This window comes from Tachyglossus aculeatus, chromosome 1, assembly GCF_015852505.1.
Source record: "Tachyglossus aculeatus isolate mTacAcu1 chromosome 1, mTacAcu1.pri, whole genome shotgun sequence".
Lineage (NCBI taxonomy): Eukaryota > Metazoa > Chordata > Mammalia > Monotremata > Tachyglossidae > Tachyglossus > Tachyglossus aculeatus.
Window position 1 is genome coordinate 21141257 of NC_052066.1, and position 23956 is coordinate 21165212.

The 23956-nt window shown below is 44.9% G+C and overlaps 1 non-coding gene across 1 annotated transcript; it reads right to left on the reverse strand.

The window, feature by feature from the left end:
* Positions 1–20001: 20001 nt before the first annotated feature.
* Positions 20002–20139, reverse strand: LOC119933600. Its single transcript, XR_005452576.1, has one exon. It is a non-coding gene; the product is annotated as a small nucleolar RNA SNORA7 (small nucleolar RNA).
* Positions 20140–23956: the final 3817 nt, after the last annotated feature.

Sequence of the window (23956 nt, forward strand, 5' to 3'; positions counted from 1 at the left end):
CCACTGATTCTGATTCTCCCATCTGTCACCGCCCCTCCAACTCTAATTTAGGCAGACTTGAAGTAACACCAGTCTCCAGTTTTAATTCTTCTCTAGAGTCAGTGCAGAACCCCGCAAGACCGCACAGCTATCAAGATCATTTCTCCAAGTGCAGGTTTCTACGTTTACAAATGTCTCCAGTTTAAATGAAAACAGAAATAACCTCTTTGATTTAGAGGCCTGCCTTGTACAGACCAATCATCATCTCTGCCTTTTTGAAATCCAGACCGCAGTGTGCGGCCATGACCCCGAGGAACTGTTCGGCCAACTGCATGTTCCCCTACCAGCGGAGGGCAGAGGAATGAGCCATCGCTCACTGTGGAAAAGTGGCCTTTCATCCCTTTTCGCCACATTGCCCTCTCAGCAAAGCCGTTGCCAGCAGCCACAGGGTTGATGGTTGCGGCCAAGGACCGATTGTGAGATGGAGACCCCTAAATATTCTGAATAAACAGAGCGCTTAAATGATAGAGGGTTGGCCGCGGGTTATTCTTGGGATCTTTCCCCAAACCCTTTAGGAATCGTGCCCTAACCAAACACAGTACAAACAGCCCTGGGTATTTTGAATTAAAAAGCCACTAGCTTAGTAGATAGAGCACCGGCCTCGGAGTCAGAAGGACCTGGGTTCGAATCCCAGCTCTGCCACTTGTCTCTTGTGGGACTCCGGGTAAGTCACTCAACTTCGCTGTAACTCATTTGCCTCATCTGTAAAATGGCAATTAAGACTGTGATCCCCACACTGGACATGGACTGTGTCCACACTGATTAGCTCATATCTACTCCAGTGCTTAGTACAGTGCCTGGCACACAGCGCTTAACAAATACCGCAAAAAAAATCATTTGGATAACTTTCTCCAGTGGTACTACCACCTTAAAGTGTCTTGCTTCCATCTCTGACTGCAGTGATCCCCTTGACATCTGACCCCTTGATGTCTCTCCAGGAGGAAACTGGACATTTTCCCAAAAATAAAGTTTGGACATTCCCGGAGGATAGCAAGTGAATAATAGCGTCTTGCCCAATCTCGAACTTCTTTCAGCTTGGCTCAGTGGAAAGAGCCCAGGCTTTGAAGTCAGAGGTCATGGGTTCAAATCCTGGCTCCACCACTTGTCAGCTGTGTGACTTTGGGCAAGTCACCTAACTTCTCTGGGCCTCAGTTTCCACATCTGGAAAATGGGGATTAAGACTGTGAGCCCCCTGTGGGACAACCTGATCACCTTGTAACCTCCCCAGTGCTTAGAACAGTGTTTTGAACATAGTAAAACTTAATAAATGCCATCATTATTATTATTATTATTTCCCACAAATGAACCATTGAATGGAGCCCAGCATGGGTTTGGCCTCCATGGTGATTTTTGCAATATTTCTGTCGCTGATGAAATTGTGAATTGGGTCCTATCGGCTGTAGCAAGCCTGCAGGTTACCCCGAGAAGTCACCAAACTCTCCTACATGCCAAATATGCCCGGTGCCAAAAATAATACTGTGGCATTTTGTGGGGTCCGGATCCTGCCAGGAGAATGAATTCCTCTGTAGAGCCAGGCTAGGCCCAAGAGAGAGATATTCATTTTTTCAGGACACTAAAGCGCTCATGAAAGTCAGCGTGTGCTCAAGAGCCCAGCACCTGAAAGTAATTAGGCTGGGCCTGAGGAAATTGGGCTGCGAGCGAGTAATTGGAATAAAACAGGAAATTGCGTCCTGCTGCTTTCGTGCTGTATTTCTTCAGACTTCTGACACTCCCTGCCATCAAATGCCTCCATCCCATGCTCTTGGTACATGTGGACAAAGCTTTGAGGTTCCTTTTTTTTCTTTTTTAAATCCCCATATACTAGATGCTTTGAATCTAGTGACCGGTCTTCGCATTGTCCTCCGGTGCACTGGAACCGTAATTGACTGAAACTGTCTTGGCTGAAAAATTAATCTCCATTTTACAGATGAGGTAACTGAGGCACAGAGAAGTGACTGGCCCATGGTCACACAGCTGATAAGTGGTGGAGGCGGGAGAAGCAGCATGGCTCAGTGGAAAGAGCCCGGCTTTGGAGTCAGAGGTCATGGGTTCAAATCCCAGCTCTGTCAGCTGTGTGACTTTGGCAAGTCACTTAACTTCTCTGTGCCTCAGTTACCTCATCTGTAAAATAGGGATTAAAACTGTGAGCCCCCTGTGGGACAACCTGATCACCTTGTAACCACCCCAGCACTTAGAACAGTGCTTTGCACATAGTAATTGCTTAACAAATACCATTATTAGTATTATTATCAACCCACACTTGCTGATTTCCCCGGTCTCCTAGCTGCCACCCATGACAGCAACTGATCATGGGGCAGCAGGTAGAAAGAGCACCAAATGACATTCAACAAACAGTTGGCAACTCCACCTTTCTCAATATACCTGGCCCCAAGCTCCACCCAAGATAAACACTTAGGACACACTAATGATACTGATGATTTTGGTAAAGATGAAGATTCACTATGAAGACATCAGGAAAGGAAGGCAAACCTTCAGGCTAGGAAGATGTGCACGAGGGAGGAAATTTCTTACAGAGCAGCCTTTAAACCAACCTCTATCATGGATTTGTTTTATGTTTCTCTAGGTTTCTTGACTCCTTTTTCTTCTCCCTCTTCCTCCACACCCACCCTTACAGAAAAGTACAGACCCAGAAGTATGAAGGAAAAAAGAACTGATCATCACCTCCTACTTTCTTAATTATTAAGTTCAACACACACCCATCCTTCTTCCTGATCTTTATAAACTGTCCCCTAAGGAGATTCCCTTGAAAATTAGGGAAATGAGGAAACTGAGGCACAGAGAGATTAAGTGATCATCCCTAGGGAATAGGCTGGGAGTCAGAGGATCTGGGTTCTAATTCTGACACTGCTACTTGTCTGGTATGTGACCATGGGCAAGTCTGGGCCGCAGTTTTCTCATCTATAAAATGTCCCCACATAAAATAAAATATCTATTCTCACTCCCTATTAGATTGGGGACCCTATGTGTATTATATTATTATAAACTCCTTAGGGGCAGGGTTTCACACATTTGCAGCACTCTCCCTAGGATTTAATATAGTGCCCTGTATCCAGTGAATATTCCTCGGGGAGGCGAGCAGACAGAAATCATTTACAAATAATGGGAGCCAGAGGAAGAGTGAGTTGTGGCAGGAGATAGTGCAAGTATATCAGGATGAAATTGCTGAATAAATAATGAAATGCAAGAATATATAAATATTCAAGAATTGCATCCATCAACAGTATATATTGAGCACCTGTATGTGTCTCTTGGAAGAATACAATAGAGTGAGAATACATGATTCCTGTCCATGTGAAACCAGGCTAGTAGATGAAATCATCATAATAGTACTTACAGTAGGAAGGTGAAAAGGGGAAAAAGGATACTTAGAGAAGTAGAAGTGCTTAAATAGTAGGGTTTGAAAGCTCATATAATGCAAAAGTGCTCTGAGTACCTAAGTGAGAAGTTGGCACAAGATTGCTGAGATCGTGGAAGGGGAATACGACTTGGGGAGAAGAAAAATTGACCAGAGAAATATTTCTAGGGGCAAGGCCATTTCAGTGCTGAAGTTAGTACTGTGGAGGAAGAGGTGAGATGATAGGTTAGAGTGGAGGCTGTTGCTTTCACCCATCTGATCTCTCCTTTCCCATGACTTGGATCAATGAGACTTTCTATAGAACTTGGAACTTTTACTGTCTCTTTGGGTTTAATGAAGAGACCTGTCACTGGCTGCACAAGAAGGTCGCCCCTGTGTTTGGGTTCCATGTGGCCAGGACTGTGGATCTCTCACTGGCCTTTTCAGCCATACACACTCTCATAGGTAAACTTCACCATCAGTGTCATCTCTTTCTAATCCAAAGGACAGCTACGTAATGACAGCCAAAGTTCAGATCCATAGGGTCCTTCAATCTCTGCCTAAGTGACTTTCCCTCCATTTCGTTTTGCCCAGTTTGCCAGTTCAATAATGTGCACAGTTTGCCAGAACCCATAAATAATAAGACTAAAAACAAAGATCCATTAGAATTCTAAACTCAAGGAATGCTATGACATTTTTTTTCTAGGTAGGTAGGTTTTAAAACAACAGCTGGGCAAATAAATTGCTTCGTTTCTTAACCACATTCGATTGTTGGCCTTCTCTGAGTATAAGCTCCATTCCTGGAGCAAATTCTAATGCAGGGTGGTGGGAAGAGGTATTTAGGGCTTTGCAAGAGAAGAAAACCCACTAGAATCTACGGCTGCTGAGGAGCCACTGCAGTGGGAAGCAGAACAAGGTAACACTCAGCCTTCCTTTATTGCCTGAATCTCTGTAGGAATGCTACTGGGGCTCCTGGGCTTTACGAGCATTTGGATCTACTTGGAAGGGCCAACATGCTGTAAATAAATGGTGTGTTTTATATTATGGGGAGGACAATTTACAGCCGACCAAGGCCTCTTTCAGACAGCCATTTAACCGGTAAGTAAAATGACCTAACACTTAAGAAATCTGGAAGCCACAAAACAACCTGTGTTGCAGCCACTCTGCTGATTTCTCCTGCCTGATTTACAGCACGTGTAAAACTGTGAACCGCTACTTTAAATACGTTTGCTGTAAAAAGAAAAAAAAAAAGAAAAACTCCACACCTAAAGGGTTTTTTTTCTCCACACTGGAGATAAAGCAACTCCTCTAACATCCCGCAAAAGCACTGATTTGCCCATGTAACCATCAGCTCTCCCAACCGCTGCCACCGCCATCAAAATCTGTGCCCATCCCACGGTGTTCTGCAGATGAGTCAGGTAAGGAAGCAAAGTGCTTTGAGATCTTCAGAAGAAAGCGTTCTAGCGTTTCCATGTTGTTGTTCTTATTACTATGAATTTTTCACCATCATAGCCTGGCCCCACCTTGCCTATTTCTTCTCCTCAACCACAATTCCCCATCTAGCTCTCTTCATTCCTTCCAAGCCAGTTTACTAGCGGTAGCTCGCTCTTGACTCTGGCAGCTCTGTCCCCTCACTCTGTGCTGTTCCCCAGGTTTGGAAAACCCTCCCTTCCCACAACAGATAGATCACAGCTCTCCCCACACTCGAATCTCCTCAAAAATCCCATCTTCTTCAACAAGGTTTCCCAAATAAATTTCCCAGCACTTTGAGCCATGTCATTCCGTGGGTAAGGAGTGTGTCTGTTAAATTGTTGTGTTGTACCCTCCCAGGAGTTTAGTACAGTGCCTGTACACAATAAGTGCTTAACAAATGCAATCAATTGATTGATTGATTCTAGCACTTACGATGAACTTAAATTATGCCCTCCTTAGTATATATACTATACTCACTATTCACTATATTATGTTGTTGTTGTTGTCTTATGCTGTCGAGTTGTGTCAAACCATAGTGATGCCATGGAAGCAGCGTGGCTCAGTGGAAAGAGCATGGGCTTTGGAGTCAGGGGTCATGGGTTCGAATCCCAGCTCTGCCAATTGTCAGCTGTGTGACTTTGGGCAAGTCACTTCACTTCTCTGTGCCTCAGTTATCTCATCTGTAAAATGGGGATGAAGACTGTGAGCTCCATGTGGGACAACCTGATCACCTTGTAACCTCCCCATGCTTAGAACTGTGCTTTGCACATAGTAAGCGTTTAAAAAATGTCATTATTATTATTGTCTCTCCCAGAATGCCCCACCTCCACCTGCAATCGTCCCGGTAGAGGATCCATAGAGTTTTCTTGGTAAAAATCCAGGAGCGGTTTACCATTGCCTCCTTCCATGCAGTAAACCTGAGTCTCCGCTCTCGATTCGCTCCCATGCTGCTGCTGCTTAGCACAAGTGAGTTTGGACTTGTAGCGATTGCTTTCCACTCGCTAGCCACTGCCCAAGCTAGGAATGGAATGGTTATGTCTCTGCTTGACTCTCCCTCCCATAGTCAAGACAGGTAGAGCTCTGGAAACTCTCCATATACGACCCTGAGAGGTGACACTATATTGTAGTACATACTACAACAACAACGATATATATTTATTACATATAATAAATGTATTTCTTTATATTTTACATTTTATTTGTATATATTTTATATCTAAAATCAGGGAACATGTCTGCTAACTCTGTTGTATTCTCCCAAGTGCTTAGTACAGTAATCTGCACACAGTAAGCGCTCAATAAATACCATTGATTGATATATATATGTATATATACACATATATGTGTGTGTGTGCGTGTGTGTGTCCACTTTATTTTTGTTGTCTCTAGTTGTAAGTATGTTTATGTTTGCCTCCCCTGTTAGACTGGGAACTCTTTGAGGGCGGGGGACCTATCATTAGTCTGCACTTTCCAAGTGCCTAGAACAGCAGGTTGTACTTAGTGAGCACTCAATAAATCTTCTTACTAAAACTATTACTACTTGTAGTATTGATACACGGAATTCCACTATCACTGTCCTTTTGACCTATTTTGAAGTTTGTGCAATTTAGATCCTCTCTGCCTAAGATTCTGGTGTTCCAAACTAAAGGCTTAGGAAATACGTTTGTAGTAGTGCTAGTGATAGGATTAATCAATCAATCGTATTTATTGAGCGCTTACTGTGTGCAGAGCACTGTACTAAGCACTTGGGAAATACAAGTTGGCAACATATAGAGATGGTCCCTACCCAACAGTGGGCTCACAGTCTAGAAGGGGGAGACAGAGAACAAAACAAAATATATTAACAAAATAAAATAAATAGAATAAATATGTACAAGGAAAATAGATAAATAGAGTAATAAATACGTGCACACATATATACATATATACAAGTGCTGTGGGGAAGGGAAGGAGGTAAGGTGAGGGAGATGGAGAGGGGGATGAGGGATGGAGGGGGGAGGAGGGATGGGGGGGGATTAAGTGTTGTTGTGTGGAGAACACACTGTACTGAGTGCTCAGAGAGAATACCTAGGTGAGAATTAGTCATGATCCCTGTCTCTCAGGGAGCTCACAATATAAGGTAATGACTGAGGAGAAGAGATTGGAAAAGGACCCATCAGAAATGATCATACAATAGAACCAAAAAGACAGAAAAATAAACAAAATAAAAACAGAAATCAGAAGTGCTCTGTGGCTGGAGAAACCGAATTTCAGGCTCCTAGGAACTCAGAGTTCAGGGCACACCTGAAGTCACAGTAACTGTTACAGTAGCCATCGGTCTTTGTAGGGTTTAGCGGCGGCCTCACACTGTGGGTGTTTTTCTCTACCTCTCTTCAATGGTAGAAGGCAGAATGCGATGTGTTTCCTCAAGGGCACAGAGGAGAGATGGTGACGGGCATCTGTGTGGCTGGCAGTCCAGTGGGTTGGGGGATGCCTAAGATCCACTCTATAATTATGATAATCACCATAATAATATTTGTGGTATTTTTATGCACTTATTATGTGACAGGCACTGTATTAAGTGCTAGGGTAGATTCAAGCAAATCGGGTTGGACACAGTTCCTGTCCCACATGGGGCTCACATTCTCATTCCCCATTTTACGGATGAGGTAACTGAGGCACAGAGAAGTTAAATGACTTGTCCAAGGTCACACAGAAGACAAGGGGCAGAGCCCTGTGGCTGCTTTTTATTTTCCTATGGGATGATGTAAGGGGCAGGACAGGTTGGAGCCTTCTCTGGGGTACAGAGTCAGCAGGACTGGCTGCCTTGGGTTTATAGATAGGAATCGTGTTTCCAGAGACCTGAGTTCATCATCTCTGGGTTCTTGTTCCTTCCATAGATGGTGTCTCCTAGCAAGCGGTCACTTTGGGATTTTCTCAGTCCCCACTGAAATTCTAGGAGGCCTCGACACACACTGGAAGCTGAAGAGTAATGCGGATGCAAGACCAAGCGAATGGCATAAAAGCCAATACCACACAGACATGCCTTAGCTCACCACAGTGGCCTGGAAAACAATGAGTTGACCTCGAAATTGGGAGAATTCACTTCCAGGAAGGCTCAAAATATTCAGCACTTTATCCAAACCCCTGCCTGGTCTCCCTTTCCCCAACTTCTTCATCAACAATTCCCCATCCTCGCCCCACCCTCTCCAGGGCTGTTCTCTACTCTATTTGCCAAATGCGGTGACCAAACCTCAAACGAAGCAAAATCTCGATGTGGCAGAGCAGGTCTACACTGGAAACCATCGCCGACAGCAGACCGGCAATGAGAAATGGAGTGACTGTCTTGGAGCAGAAGTTTCAGAAAGATTGCAACACCAAAAGGGAAAAACCCAAACAGTGCTAGGCGCTGTGGCAACAAATGCAACAGCGTGGCATAAGAGCAACCTCACATGCATCTGGGACAGAAGGGACTGTCCATCACACATAGTTGAAATCAATCATCTTTGCAGACATTGGCAAAATCTGACCCTCAGAAGTCTTGTTTTCAAATGAATCACTTATGCACTATAGGAGCAGCAGTGAATGCTTGTTCTCTGGTATGGGACTCATTCTCCTCTTCCTGCTCCTGAGCAAATTTGGTTAAGCAAGCCTTTGTCCTGCCTCATTTATTCATTCATTTATTCAATCGCATTTATTGAGCACTTACTGTGTGCAGAGCACTGTACTAAACTCTTGGAAAGTACAATTCAGCCCCATCCATCATAAACTCTCTGCCCACCTTGCCCAGAGTGCATATTATCATCATCACTGTGCTATTTGTTAAGCACTTACCATGTGCCAAGCACTGTAATATCTTTAACTTATATATTATAAATTATTTCTTTCTATTAATGTCTGCCTCCCCCTCTAGACTGTAAGCTCTTCGTGGGCAGGGAATGTGTCTGCCAATGCTTTTGTGCCTGCCCAAGTGCTTATTACAGTGTTCTGAACTTAGTAAGTGCTCAATAAATATTGATGATGACGATGATGTCTGCCAATGCTTTTGTACCTGCCCAAGTGCTTATTACAGTGTTCTGAACTTAGTAAGTGCTCAATAAATATTGATGATGACGATGATGATGGGTTCTAATCCCAGCCCTGCCACTTGCCTGCCTTGGGCAAGTCATTTCACTTCTCTGTGCCTCAGTTCCCTCATCTGTAAAATGGAGATAAAGACTATGAACCTCATGTGAGGCAGGGACTATGTCCAACCCGATTTGCTTGTATCCACCCCAGCTCTTTGTACAGTGTCTGGCACATAGTAAGCACTTAACAAATGCCACAATTATTATCATTATTATCCAACGGACAGCTCCTCGCTCCACCTTCAAAGCCTTATTGAAGGCACATTTTCTACAAGAGGCCCTCCTTTCCTCTTCTCCTTCTCCCTTCTGCGTCACCCTGACTTGCTCCCTTCTTTCATTCCCCACTCACAGTCTCACAGAAACTTATGTACATATCCACAATTTATTTATTTATTTATTTCTACTAGTATCTGTCTCCCCTTCTGGAATGTAAGCTCCTTTTGGTCAGGGAATCTGTCTGTTAATTTTTTGTATTGAACTTTCCCCAGAGCTTAGTACCGAACTCTGCAGACAGTAAGCGCTCAATAAATATGATTGACTCACTGACTACTAAGCTCTGGGGTAGATACAAGATAATCAGGTCAAGAAAATCCCTGCCCTCCCTGGGGCTCACAGTCTAACTAGGAAGGAGAAGAGGTTTTTTATCCCCATTTTGTAGATGAGGAAACTGGGGCACAGAGCAGTTAAGTGTTTTGGTCAAGATCACAGAGCAGGCAAATGGCAGAACCAGGATTAGAACCCAGATCCTCCGATTCCCAGGTATGTACTCTTTCCATTAGGCCATGCTATGTCTCTAGTTGCAAGGCAGGGACCTGAAAAAGTCCCTTGTCCTTTCTCCTACCGTCTCTTGTGCCAACCTCTCTAGTGTGATACCCAGCAGTAAGTCAGTTGATGGGGTAAGTGTTTGGTTTAATGCTGGAAAAGATTCCCAGGCCTGCCCTCTTTCCACTGGGTCACACTGTTTCCCTGCACAGCCCACCCTGGAGAGACCCAGCACATGCAAGATTATTATTAATATTATTAATAATATCAATTAATAATAATAATAATAATATTTGGTAAGCACTTAGTGCCAAGAACTGTTCTAAGCACTGGGGTAGATACAAGCTAATCAGGTTGTCCCACGTGGGACTCACAGTCTTAATCCCCATTTTGCAGATGAGGTAATTGAGGCGCAGAGAAGTTAAGGGACTTGCCCAAGGTCACACAGCAGACAGGAGGCAGAGCCGGGATTAGAACTCATATCCTCTGACTCCCAAACCCATGCTCTTTCCACTAAGCCACATTGCTTCTCTAGATTAGAAATCATGCCTATAATATTCCAGATGTTGGTCTCGCATTCACGCTACCAGCCAAGCTGCTGGGAAGAGAGGGCTGGTTGGAGTCCCAAATCCCAATCTATAATCAGAACATCGTCTTCAAAGTGATTCAAGGGCGAGATGAAAGCCTTCCAGGTCAGGAAAGCCAACTGCTGGGAGAGAGGCCTATAAGAATTAATGACTTCCCATGGTCGCGCTTAACACACTAGAGAGCTGACGAAACTCGGAGGGGGATAACTCACTGTATGGGATCTGCCTGGCCCATTATGTCATGCCGGCCTCACAGTCTACCCCCGTCAAACACGATTATTTATTGTCAGGCCCTTTATGGGACAAAGCCATTAGTGCAGGGAAGGATCTAACATAGCATACCAACAACATGGGAGGGGGTGGCCATCGTGCATTTTCGGCCACATCGTCGTGCCTGGTTAGGCTCTCGCCCTCGAGAGCCTCATCAGCCAATCAATCAGTGCTAGATGTTGAGCACTTACAGTGTGCAAAACACTGTACTAAGGGCTTGGGAGAGCACAATGCAACAGAATTGGTAGACACTGTCCCTTCCCTCAGCAAGCTTAGAAAGGGCTGGCTCAATGTGCCTCTATCCACTAGGCCACGCTGCTTCATTCCTTCACTGAGGGCCACTCCTGCTCTCAAAGCCTTCATAATTTAGTAGGGGAGATAGACATTAAAGTAAATTATGGATAGGTAAAAGCAATAGAGTATAAAGAAAAGAACAAGCAGCAGAAAGAAAAGAAAAGAAAGGAGAAGCAGCGTGGCTCAGAGGAAAGAGCACGGGCTTTGGAGTCAGAGGTCAGGGGTTCAAATCCCGGCTCCACCAACTGTCAGTTGTGTGACTTTGGGCAAGTCACTTAACTTCTCTGGGCCTCAGTTTCCTCATCTGTAAAATGGGGATTAAGACTGTGAGCCCCCCGTGGGACAACCTGATCACCCTGTAATCTCCTCAGTGCTTAGAACAGTGCTTTGCACATAGTACGTGCTTAATAAATGCCATTATTATTATTATTATTATTGTAACAACAGGTGGGTGGGACTTCCAAAATGCTTAGAGTGGGGACAGAAGCGCTGCAGTGGCAGTTGGGAGGAAGAGAGAGTGGGAAGATGAGCCATAAATCAGAGAAGATTTGATTTTAGAAGGGCTTTAAAGATGGGGAGAGCAGTGGTCTGCCAGATGTGAAGTGGCAGGGAATTGTCAGCAGGCAGGTGGGAAGGCATAGGAGATAAGAGGACAAGGCACAGTGAATGAATTGCTTGAGAGGAATGAAATGCTTATTATTTGATAAGAAATGATAATTGTGGTATTCGTTAAGTGTTTACTATATGCCAATCACTGTAGTAATCAGGTCTCGCATGGGGCTCACAATCTGAGTAGTGGGGAAAACAGGTTTTGAATCCCCATTTTGAGGGTGAGTGAACTGAGGCACAGAGAAGTTACTGGACCAAGATCACCCAGCAGGTAAGTAGGGGAGCCTGGATTAGAACACAGGATCTCTGACTCCCGGGCCTGTGCTTTTCACTGCTTCCCATCTGCAGTTTTTATTTTTTCCCATGACTCATTACTAGCTGAATTGATTTCAAAATTTGGAATCTCACTAAAACAAACTAAGCCCCAAAGAAATATAAATGTCCAAAACCTTAAAAGGACAATTGGTTTTCTTCAGAATGTGAAGAATGGAAATGAGAGAGGAGAGATGTGCAGATACATAGATGGAAGGTAGCATACACTCAACTTCATAGGTCACATCATTAAAGAACTGAGTCATCATGCCCCATTTATCCTCCATACCCAAACTACCTTCTCTTGACTACCAAAGTGATGCCTTCAACATCATTCTCTCTACTGAACTCAATTCACTCGTTCCCCTGTCCGTCAATCTCATCCCATTAACCCTCGCCCTGATCACGTCCACAATTCTGCTTCCTTCGCTCTTGCGCACAAGTCACAGAGGGCTGCTGGTGGAAGTCTAGGTATCAGGCCAACCTCATCCACTTCAAGTTGAACCTCGCTTGCTTGGACTCTGCCCTTTCTTCTGCCTGGCAAAATTTTCTCTCCATTCTTACTTACTTTCATGCCCAGTGCTTTTGTCAAGTGTTCCGGATGTTTAACTCACTCCTCAAAACCCCTGTCCCCCAGCCTCCTCCATCACTTTCCCCTAATAACCTGGCCACCTACTGTACTGAGAAAATTGAAACTATCAGGCATGATCACCCTAAAATCTCCCCTGCTCCTTTCCAGTCCCTCCCTCCTCCTGCCCCTTCTTCAACTTTCTCATCTTTCCCAGCAGTACCCTCAAGAGGAGATTTCCTGCCTTCTCTCAAAAATCCACCCCCTCCACCTGCACCTCTGAACCCATCGCTTCACAACATATCAAACCACTTCCTTCTTCCACCCAACTGCCATCTTCAACTGTTCGTTCTCCCGTGGTTTTTTCCCACTACTTTCAAACACGCTCTTGTCTTCCTTATCCTGAACAAACCCTCCCTAGACCCCTTGGCTCCCTCCAGTTATTGTCCCATCTCCCTCCCACTATTTCTGTAAGTTACTCAGTCAATAATATTTACTGAGCACTTTACAAAGTGGAGAGGCAGCATGGCACATTCATTCTTTCATTCAATAGTATTTATTGAGCGCTGTGTACAGTACACTGTACTAAGCAATTGGGAAGTACAAGTCAGCAACATATAGAGACGGTCCCTACCCAACAATGGTCTCACAGTCTAGAAGGAGGAGAGACACAACAAAACAGAGCAAGTAGACAGGAGTCAAAATCGTCAGAACAAATAGAATTAAAGCTACATGCAAATCATTAACAAAATAAAGAGAATAGTAAATATGTACAAATAAAATAGAGTAAGAGTAATAAATCTGTACAAATATATATATACAAGTGCTGTGGGGAGGGGAAGGAGATAGGGCGGGGGGATGGGGAGGAGGAAAGGGAAGAAGCGTGGCTCAGTGGAAAGAGCACGGGCTTTGGAGTCAGAGGTCATGAGTTCAAATCCCACCTCCGCCAAGTGCCAGCTGTGTGACTTTGGGCAAGTCACTTAACTTCTCAGTGCCTCAGTTATCACATCTGTAAAATGAGGATTAAGACTGTGAGCCCCCTGTGGGACAACCTGATCACCTTGTAACCTGCCCAGCACTTAGAACAGTGCTTTGCACATAGTAAGTGCTTAATAAATGCTATCATTATTATTATTATCATTATTAAAGGAAAAAGGGGGCTCAGTCTGGGAAGGTCTCCTGGAGGAGGTGAGCTCTCAGTAGGGCTTTGAAGGGAGGAAGAGAGCTAGCTTGGAGGATGTACGGAGGGAGGGCATTCCAGGGCAGGGGAAGGACGTGGGCTGGGGGTTGATGGTGGGACGGGCAAGAACGAGGTACAGTGAGGAGGTTAGCGGCAGAGGAGTGGAGGGTGTGGGCTGGGCTGTAGGAGGAGACAAGGGAGGTGAGGTAGGAGGGGGCGAGATGATGGAGAGCCTTGAAGCGGAGAGTGAGGAGTTTATGTTTGATTCGTAGGTTGACAGGCAGCCACTGGAGATTTTTGAGGAGGGGAGTAACATGCCCAGAGCATTTCTGCACAAAGATGATCCAGGCAGCAGAGTGAAGTATAGACTGAAGTGGGGAGAGACAGGAGGATGGGAGTTCAGAGAGGAGGCTGATGCAATAAACCAGTCGGGATAGGATGAGGAATTGAACCAGCAAAGTAGCAGTTTGGATGGAGAGGAAAGAGCTGATCTTGGCAATGTTGTGGAGGTGAGACTGGCAGATTTTGGCGAACGATTGGATGTGTGGGGTGAACGAGAAAGCAGAGTTGAAGATGACACTAAGGTTGCGGGCTTGTGAGATGGGAAGGATGGTAGTGCCGTCTACAGTGACTGGAAAGTCAGGGAGTGGGCAGGGTTTGGGAGGGAAGATAAGGAATTCAGTCTTGGACATATTGAGTTTCAGATGGCGGGCAAATATCTAGATGGAGATGTCCTGAAGGCAGGAGGAGATACGAGCCTGGTGGGAGGGAGAGAGAGCAAGTGCAGTGATGTATATTTGGCTGTCATCAGCGTAGACACGATAGTTGATGCTGTGGGAGCAAATGAGTTCACCAAGAGAGTGCGTGTAGATAGAGAACAGAAGGGGATCAAGAACTGACCCTTGAGGAACCCCCACAGTAAGGGGATGGGAGGAGGAGGAGGAGCCCGTAAAGGAGACAGAGAATGAATGGCTGAAGAGATAAGAGGTGAACCAGGAGAGGACGGAGTCTGTGAAGCCAAGGTTGGGGAGCACAGAAAAGCAACATAACTTAGTGGATAGAGTCTGGGACTGGGAGTCAAAGGTCATTGGTTCTAAGCCCAGCTCCACCACTGTCTACTGTGTGACCTGGGAAAAGTCACTTTACTTTTTTGTGCCTCAGTTACCTCATCTTTCAAATAGGGATTGACTGTGAGCCCCAAAAGGGACAGGAACTGCGTTCAACCCAATTTGCTTGTATCCACCCCAGCGATTAGTACAATGCCTGGAACATAGTAAGTGCTTAACAAATATCACTATTATTATTATTATTATTATTATGCACTTGGGAGACACATAAACAGACATATTCCATGCCCAAAATGAGTTTACAGTCTGGAGTGGGAGAGATAAATTAATATATAAGAATAAATTACAGATATGTACATAAGTGGGGTGGGTCTGGGAGGGGGATTAATAAAGGGAAAAATTCAGAGTGACAGAGAAGGGAGTGGGAGAAGAGGAAAGGAGGGCTTAGTCAGGGAAGACCTCCTAGAGGAGGTGTGACTTCAATAAATCTTTGAAGAGGGGTGAGAGTAATTGTTAGATTTGAGGGCCGGTGGAGCACTCCAGGCCAGAGGCAAGAAGTGGCTGAAAGGTCGGCAGGGAGATAATGAGAAGGAGGTCGAGTAAGGAGGTTAGCATTATAAGAGTGGATTGTGTGGGCTGGAGTGGAGTGAGAGAGTAGCAAGATGAGGTAGGAGGGGGCAAAGTAATTAAGTGCTTTAAAGCCAATGGTGAGGAGTTTCTGTTTGATGCGGAGGTGGACGGGCAACCACTGGAGGTTCTTGAGGAGTTGTGGGACACGTCCTGAATGTTTTTGTAGAAAAATGATCCTGGCAGCAGAGTGAAGTGTGGTCTAGAGTGGGGAGAGGCAGGAGGCAGGCAGGTCAGCAAGGAGGCTGATACAGTAATCAAGGAGAGTTAGGATAAATGCTTGGATTAATGTCATAGCAGTTCAGATGGAGAAGGGTGGATTTTGGTGATGTTGTGAGCGTGGAACTGACAGGATTTAGTGATCAATCAATCCATCAATCATATTTATTAAGTGCTTACTGTGTGCAGAGCATTGTACTAAGCGCTTGGGAAGTACAAGTTGGCAACATCTAGAGACGGTCCCTACCCAACAGTGGGCTCACAGTCTAGAAGGGGAAGACAGAGAACAAAACATATTAACAAAATAAAATAGGATATGTACAAGTTAAACAAATAGAGAAATAAATACGTACAAACATATATACATATATACAGGTGCTGTGGGGAAGGGAAAGAGGTAAGGCAGCGGGATGGAGAGGGGGAGGAGGGGGAGAGGAAGGAGGGGGCTCAGTCTGGGAAGGCCAACTGGAGGAGGTGAGCTCTCAGTAGGGCCTTGAAGGGAGGAAGACAGCTAGCTTGGCGGATGCGGGGAGGGAGGGCGTTCCAGGCCGGGGGGATGACGTGGGCCGGGGGTCGACGGCGGGACGGGCGAAGGAGGATGGACTGAGTGATGGACTGAGTATGTGGGTTGAATGAGAGGTGTTAAGGATAATGCCAAGGTTGCGGGCTTGTGAGACAGGAAGGATGGTGATGCTATCTACAGTGATGGGAAAGTCCCAGGAGGACAGGGTTTGAGAACATACCTCTGAGGGCTTAGAAACACTGAAAAGAATGAAGGAAGATATGTCACTTCTTTCTTAACCAACCAACCAATGGTATTTATCAAGTACTTACTGTGTGCAGAGCACTGTAATGAGTGGTTGGGAGTGTACGATATAATAGATTTGGTAGGCGTGTTCTCTGCCCACAAGGACTTCATAGTCTAAAGGGAGAAACAGGCATTAAAATGATTTATGGTTAGTTACATGCCCTCTCTGACTCATGAATTAATTGAACTCCTGTCTTGAGACAGGAGACTAGACTAGATGACTTCTGGAATAAATTCTGGACAACAGAGGTAGGAGACATGATCCCCACCCTCAAGGAGCTTGCAATCTTGCTGGGGAGCCAGATGCTAAGTGGAATTACAGGTAGTCGGTCTGAAAGCACATCTACATGTCTTGAGGACTGAAATGAGACTCCACCTTTAAATGTAGAGCACAAAAGCTATGAGAGTCCCCCCCCAGAACTCCTACCTGACCCAAGAAAAAGTTGAATGAAGTTGGATCTTCTGCCTCCAGATTTCTCTCTCTCTCTCTCTAGTAATTTGTTAAGCACTTATTATATGCCAAGCTCTGTTCTAAACGCTGGTGAAAATATAAATTTATCAGGTTGGAGGCAGTTTCTGTCCCATGTGGGGCTCACAGTCTAAGTAGGACAGAGGAGGATTGAATCCCCATTTTACAACTGAGGAAGCTGAGTCACAAAAAAGTTCAGTGACTTGCACAAGGCCACCCAGCAGGCAACTGATGGAGCCGGGATTAGAACCCAGGTCCTCTGACTCCCAGGCCTTTGCTCTTTCCATCATCATCAATCGTATTTATTGAGCGCTTACTGTGTGCAGAGCACTGTACTAAGCGCTTGGGAAGTACAAATTGGCAACATATAGAGACAGTCCCTGCCCAACAGTGGGCTCACAGTCTAAAAGGGGGAGACAGAGAACAAAACCAAACATACTAACAAAATAAAATAAATAGAATAGATATGTACAAGTAAAATAGAGTAATAAATATGTACAAACATATATACATATATATATAGGTGCTGTGGGGAAGGGAAGGAGGTAAGATGTAAGAGGTAAGCCATACTGCCACTCTGCCAGCCCGCATCCCCATTTCAAACTATTTTGAATGGAATGGAATGTGGGGAATACTGTACCTCCAGGGAAAGCTATAGTTTAAAAGTTTCTTTTCCAAGAGTTCCCATAAGCCCCACATCTGGAGAGGTCATTTATGTTAGCCCTTTATTTAGAAATTAAGCCCTGATTTGGAAATTAAGGCTTTGTAATCTAGCTCTAACCCACATGTCAAGAAATAATGAGACACATGAGAGGGAAAATTACATTCCATATTGCAAAAGACCTATTTTATTTATAATGACCAACAATGCACGTCATGCCAACATTGATGGATCATACTTTAAAAATCTTGATAACTCATTCATTTCTATAATTACATTTATTACAAATTAAATAAGTCTCGCACACCCTTGATATACAAAGAGACAAAATTAATTTGTGAATCAGGATTAATCTGCCATCCAATTCTCTGAGTCTCCTTTCTGGCAGCCTCGTGCATGCAATGTTTCAGCAGTTTTGATATGGGGATTTTCAAATCAATGAGGCTTTCAGCTGGAAGTCTGCTCTATCAAGAATTTCCTGCTTGGGCCCCAGGGACTGTTTCGAGCTGAAAGTTTGACTGATAAAGTTTCTCTTGACAGTATCCATACATGTTTCTAAGAGGCCATTTTCTGGACTCCTACATTTATGATGTTATAATAATAATAATAATAATGGCATTTATTGAGTGCTTACTAAGTGCAAAGCACTGTTCTAAGTGCTGGGGAGGTTACAAGGTGATCAGGTTGTCCCAGGGGGGCTCACAGTCTTAATCCCCATTTTACAGATGAGGTAACTGAGGCCCAGAGAAGTGAAGTGACTTGCCCAAAGTCACACAGCTGACAATTGGCAGAGCCAGAATTTGAACCCATGACCTCTGACTCCAAAACTCGTGCTCTTTCCACTGAGCCACGCTGCTTCTCCTGTTATGTGTTGGAGGTTTCATGCATTTGAGAAGGTAATAGTAGCTGTATTAGTAGTGCAGCTTTCCATCCAGGAACTGCTCCATAAATACCACTGACTGATAGTAGTGTAATAATATTATCGTAGTAGTACTACTATATACTGAGCACCCACTGAGTGTTGTGCACTGTACTAAGCGTTTGAAGGAAGTACTAACTGCTCAGAGAGAAGCTGTTTTGGCCTATTGGAAAGATCATTAAGCGCTTAGTACAGTGCTCTGCACAGAGTAAGCGCTCAATAAATACGATTGATTGATTGATTGATCATGGGAGCCAGGATACCTGTGTCCTAATCTCAGGGCTTGCTTGCTATACCTTCTCGAGCAAGGCACTTCACTTCCCTGTGACTTGGTTTCCTCAGCTGTAAAATGAGATCCTATTCCCCTTCTACCTTAGACTGTGAGACCCATGTGGACAGGTGTTGTCTAATCTGCTTACATCGTGGTCTAGTAGAAAGAGCATGGGCCTGGGAGACCGAAGATCTGGGTTCTAATCTTGTCTTTGCCGCTTACCTGCTGGGGGACTTTGGGTAAATCAATTCACTCCTACGTGGCTCAGTTTCCTCATCTGTAAAATGGGGATTCAATACCTGTTCTCCCTCCTACTTCGACTGTGAGCCTCATGTGGCACCTGATTATATCGGCCCCAGCAGTTAATACAGTTCTCAGCAAGTGCTTAAGCGCTTAACAAATATCACTATATATCTATATGTATATATAGATACATCTATAGAGATATATATAATCTATATATAATACACATATTATATATATATACATACATACATACATACAACTCACCAGCATAAGACAGCAAATATATATATATATATATATATATATATATATATATATATATATATATATATATATATATTTGCTGTCTTATGCTGGTGAGTTGTGTCCGAACCATAGCGACGCCATGCACACATCTCTCCCAGAGCGCCTCAATTCCAACTGCAATGATTCTGGTAGCATATCCAAAAACTCCTCACTCTCAGCTTCAAGGCCGTGCATCACTTTGCCCCCTCCTACCTCACCCCCCTTCTCTCCCTCTACAGCCCAGCCCGCACCCTCCGCTCCTCTACTGCTAACCTCCTCACTGTACCTCATTCTCACCTGTCCCACTGTTGACCCCTGGCCCACGTCCACCCCGCGGCCCAGAATGCCCTCCCTCCACACAAACACCAAGCTAGCTCGCTTCCTCCCTTCAAAGCCCTACTGATAGCTCATCTCCTCCAGGAGGCCTTCCCAGACTGAGCCCCCTTTTTTCTCTCCTCTTCCCTATCCCCCCAGCCCTACCTCCTTCCCCTTCCCACAGAACCTGCATATATGTTTGTACAGATTTATTGCTCTATTTATTTTACTTGTACATGTTTACTATTCTATTATTTTATTAATGATGTGCATCTAGCTTTACTTCTATTTATTCCGATGACTTGACACCTGTCCACATGTTTTGTTTTGTTGTCCATCTCCCCCTTCTAGACTGTGAGCCCGTTGCTGGGTAGGGACCGTCTCTATATGTTGCCAACTTGTACTTCCCAAGCCCTTAGTACAGTGCTATGCACACAGTAAGAGCTCAATAAATATGATTGAATGAATGAATGAATGAATTGCCTCCTTCCACTCAGTAAATGAGTCTCTGCCCTCAACTATCTTCCGTGCCGCTACTGCCCAGCACAAATGATTGTTGACTTGTAGCAGATTGCTTTCCACTTACTAGTCACTGGTCAAGCTAGGAATGGAATGGATATGCCTCTGCTGGACTCTTCATCCTGTGGTCATGACTGGTAGAGTACTGAAAACTCTCCAGGTGTGATTCTGAGAGGATTATCAGCTGTGTAACCTTGGGCAAGTCACTTAGCTTCTCTGGGTCTTGGTTACCTCATCTGTAAAATGGGGATTAAGACTGTGAGCCCCCCCCGTGGGACAACCTGATCACCTTGTAACCTCCCCAGTGCTTAGAACAGTGCTTTGCACATAGTAAGTGCTTAATAAATGCTGTCATTATTATTATTATATGTAGTACAGCATTTGGTTCAAAAATAGAAAGTGCTTAATGAATATTATTATTATTATCGTTACCCCAGAAAAAAAATGACAGATTCCCAGTCCACAATAAAATTACACCCTAAGTGTAATTGGGGAAACTTAGTGGGGAAACAGAAACAAAAATATATACAAATAGAGAAATTGGAATAGTTGAATAAATGTATATACAAAAGTGCTGAGAATGGGAATGAATAAGCATATAAGTTTCAGAGATGGCTGATGGGGTTCCACAAGGTGTTGGCTGATTTATTTGACCCATTCTCCCACTTGATCCAGAAGTCCATGACTGTAATTTTTGTATCTACCCATACCAGTGGCTACTTCACTTCTTCGCATGTCTGCCTGCTTGCTTCCCCTTTAGGATATGTAAGCTACTTGTGGGCAGGGGCCGTGCCTGTTCTGCCATAGGAAGAGCTTGCCTTGGCATTGGGTTCACTGGTCCTGGCATGGGGGTACCTGCGGTAAAGAAAGCCCCAATCCTGGAGGAGCTCAGGGCCCATGCGCTTTAGCCCTCTCTGCCCAGCCCTCACTCTGGCATGTCATTTTGAAAAGGTATCAGAGGACTCTGCACCCGAGTCCTTTGAGGGTAAAACTGCTGACCCTTTCTCTCCATGTCCACCTGAAATAGTAATTGTGGTATTTGTTAAGCACTTACTATGAGACAAGCACTGTGCTAAGCACTGGGAGTAGATGCAATACAATCTGACAGTCAGACACAGGCCCTGTCCTCCATGGGACTCACTCTGTGAGACAGAGAGCAGGTATTTGAGCCCCACTTTTACAGATGAGAAAACTGAGGCACAGAGAAGTTAAGTGACTTACTCAAGGTCACGGACTACGGAAGTGGCAGAGCCATAATTAGAACCCAGGTTTCCTGATGCCCAGGCCCATAAACCCCACAGACTGCTATCTTATCCAAAATGCTTTATAATTTCATTCTGGGCAAGAGTTACCCAAAATGGAAGAAATCTGCCCAATAAATTGAACAAATGTGTTCTTGAAAAAATATCTCAGCCTAGTGGAAGTAGCCTGGGTGACAGAGGACCTAGATTACAATACTGGCTCTGCCACTTGACTGCTATGAGAACTTGGGAAAGTCACTTTGCTTTTCATTCATTCATTCATTCATTCAATCATATTTATTGAGCACTTACTGTGTGCAGAGCACTGTACCAAGTGCTTAGGACGTACAAGTTGGCAACATATAGAGACGGTCCCTACCCAACAGCGGGCTCACAGTCTAGAAGGGGGAGACAGAGAACAAAACAAAACATATTAACAAAATAAAATAAATAGAATAGTAAATATGTACAAGTGAAAAAGAGTAATAAATCTGTACAAGCATATATACAGGTGCTGTGGGGAGGGGAAGGAGGTAGGGCTGGGGGGATAGGGAGGAGGAGAGGAAAAAGGAGGCTCAGTCTGGGAAGGCCTCCTGGTGTACTTGAGCTCTCAGTAGGGCTTTGAAGGGAGGAAGAGAGCTAACTTGGCAGATGTGCAGAGGGAGGGCATTCCAGGCCAGGGGGAGGACGTGGGCTGGGGGTCGACAGCAGGACAGGTGAGAACGAGGTACAGTGAGGAGGTTGGCAGCAGAGGAGTGGAGGGTGTGGGCTGGGCTGAAGAAGGAAAGAAGGGAGGTGAGGTAGTACAGGGCGAGGTGATGGACAGCCTTGAAGCCGAGAGTGAGGAGCTTTTGCCTGATGTATAGGTTGATTGGTAGCCACTGGAAATTTTTGAGGAGGGGAGTAACATGCCCAGAGTGTTTCTGCACAGAGATGATCTGGGCAGTGTGAAGTATAGATTGAAGTGGGGAGAGACAGGAGGATGGGATATCAGAGAGGAGGCTGATGCAGTAATCCAGTCGGGATGGGATGAGAGATTGAATGAGCAGGGTAGCGGTTTGGATGGAGAGGAAAGGGTGGATCTTGGTGATGTTGCGGAGGTGAGACCAGCAGGTTTTGGTGACAGACTGGATGTGAGGGGTGAACGAGAGATCAGAGTCAAGGATGACACCAAGGTTGCGGGCTTGTGAGACGGGAAGGATGGTAGTGCCGTCAACAGTAATGGGAAAGTCAGGGAGAGGGCAGGGTTTGGGAGGGAAGATAAGGAGTTCAGTCTTGGACATATTGAGTTTTAGACGGTGGGCAGACATCTGGATGGAGATGTCTTGAAGGCAGGAAAAGACATGAGCCTGAAGGGAGGGAGAGAGAGCAGGGGCAGAGATGTAGATTTGGGTGTCATCAGCATAGAGATGACAGTTGAAGCCGTGGAAGTAAATGAGTTCACCAAGGGAGTGAGTGTAGATAGAGAATAGAAGGGGACCAAGAACTGATCCTTGAGGAACCCCTACAGTAAGGGGATGGGAGGGGGAGGAGGAGCCCACAAAAGAGACTGAGACTGAATGGCCAGAGAGATAAGAGGAGAACTAGGAGAGGACAGAGTCTGTGAAGCCAAGGTTGGATAGCATGTTGAGGAGAAGGGGGTGGTCCACAGTGTCGACCACTGTGTCTGTGTCTCAATTTCATCAGCTGTAAAATGGGGATTCTAATACCTTGTTTTCCCTCCAGGTAATACTGTGAACTCCATGTCGACAGGGATTACATCTACCCTAATTATCTTGTATCTGCCCCAGCGCTTCGTACAGTGCTTGGCACATAGTAAGCACTGAACAAATACCACCACCATCTAAGCACTTGGGCATTCCCTCTAACCCACTGCCAAAGCGCTTGTGTACATATCTTTATATTTTTCTATTGCCCATCTTCTTCTCTAGACTGTAAACTCTTTTAGAGAAGGGATCATGTCTTCTACTAGTATTACTACTAATAATAATTATGGTATTTGTTAAGCACTTACTATGACCAAGCATGGCACTAAGCACTGGGGTAAGTATGGGATAATCAGTTCAGACACAGCCCTTTATCCGACTTGGGCCTAGCAATCTAAGTGGACAGGAGAACAGACATTGAATCCTCCTTTTACAGCGAAGGAAAGTGAGGCACAAAGAAGTTCAGTAACCTTCACAAGGTCAGACAGTAGATTAAGTGCCAGCTCCAGAATTAGAGGCCAGGTCATCTGACCCCCAGGCCTGTGCTCTTTCCAACTTAAGCCACAGGGCTTCTTATTTTTATTGTACTCTCCCAAGTCCTTAATATGGTGCTCTGCACACAATAGGTGCTCAATAAAAGTAGATATATTGCCAGAAAAGATCAAATGAAGACCGAATGCTAGTTGCATAGTGTTGTTTTCTGATAAATAATAATGATGGTATTTGTTAAGTGCTTACTATGTGCCAAGCACCATACTAAGTGCTAGAGTAGACACAAGGTCCTCAGGTCCTACATGGGACTCACAGGCTAAATAGGAGTGAAACCAGTTACTGAATCCCCATTTGGCCAACTGAGGTAAAGAGAGGTCAAGTGACTTGTTCAAGGTCATACAACACGCAAGTCTCTTCCTCCCTTCAAAGCCCTACTGAGAGCTCATCTCTTCCAGGAGGCCTTCCCAGACTGAGCCCCATTTTTCCTCTCCTCCTTCCCATCTCTCCCACCCTACCTCCTTCCCCTCCCCAGAGCATTTGTATATAGTTGTACAGA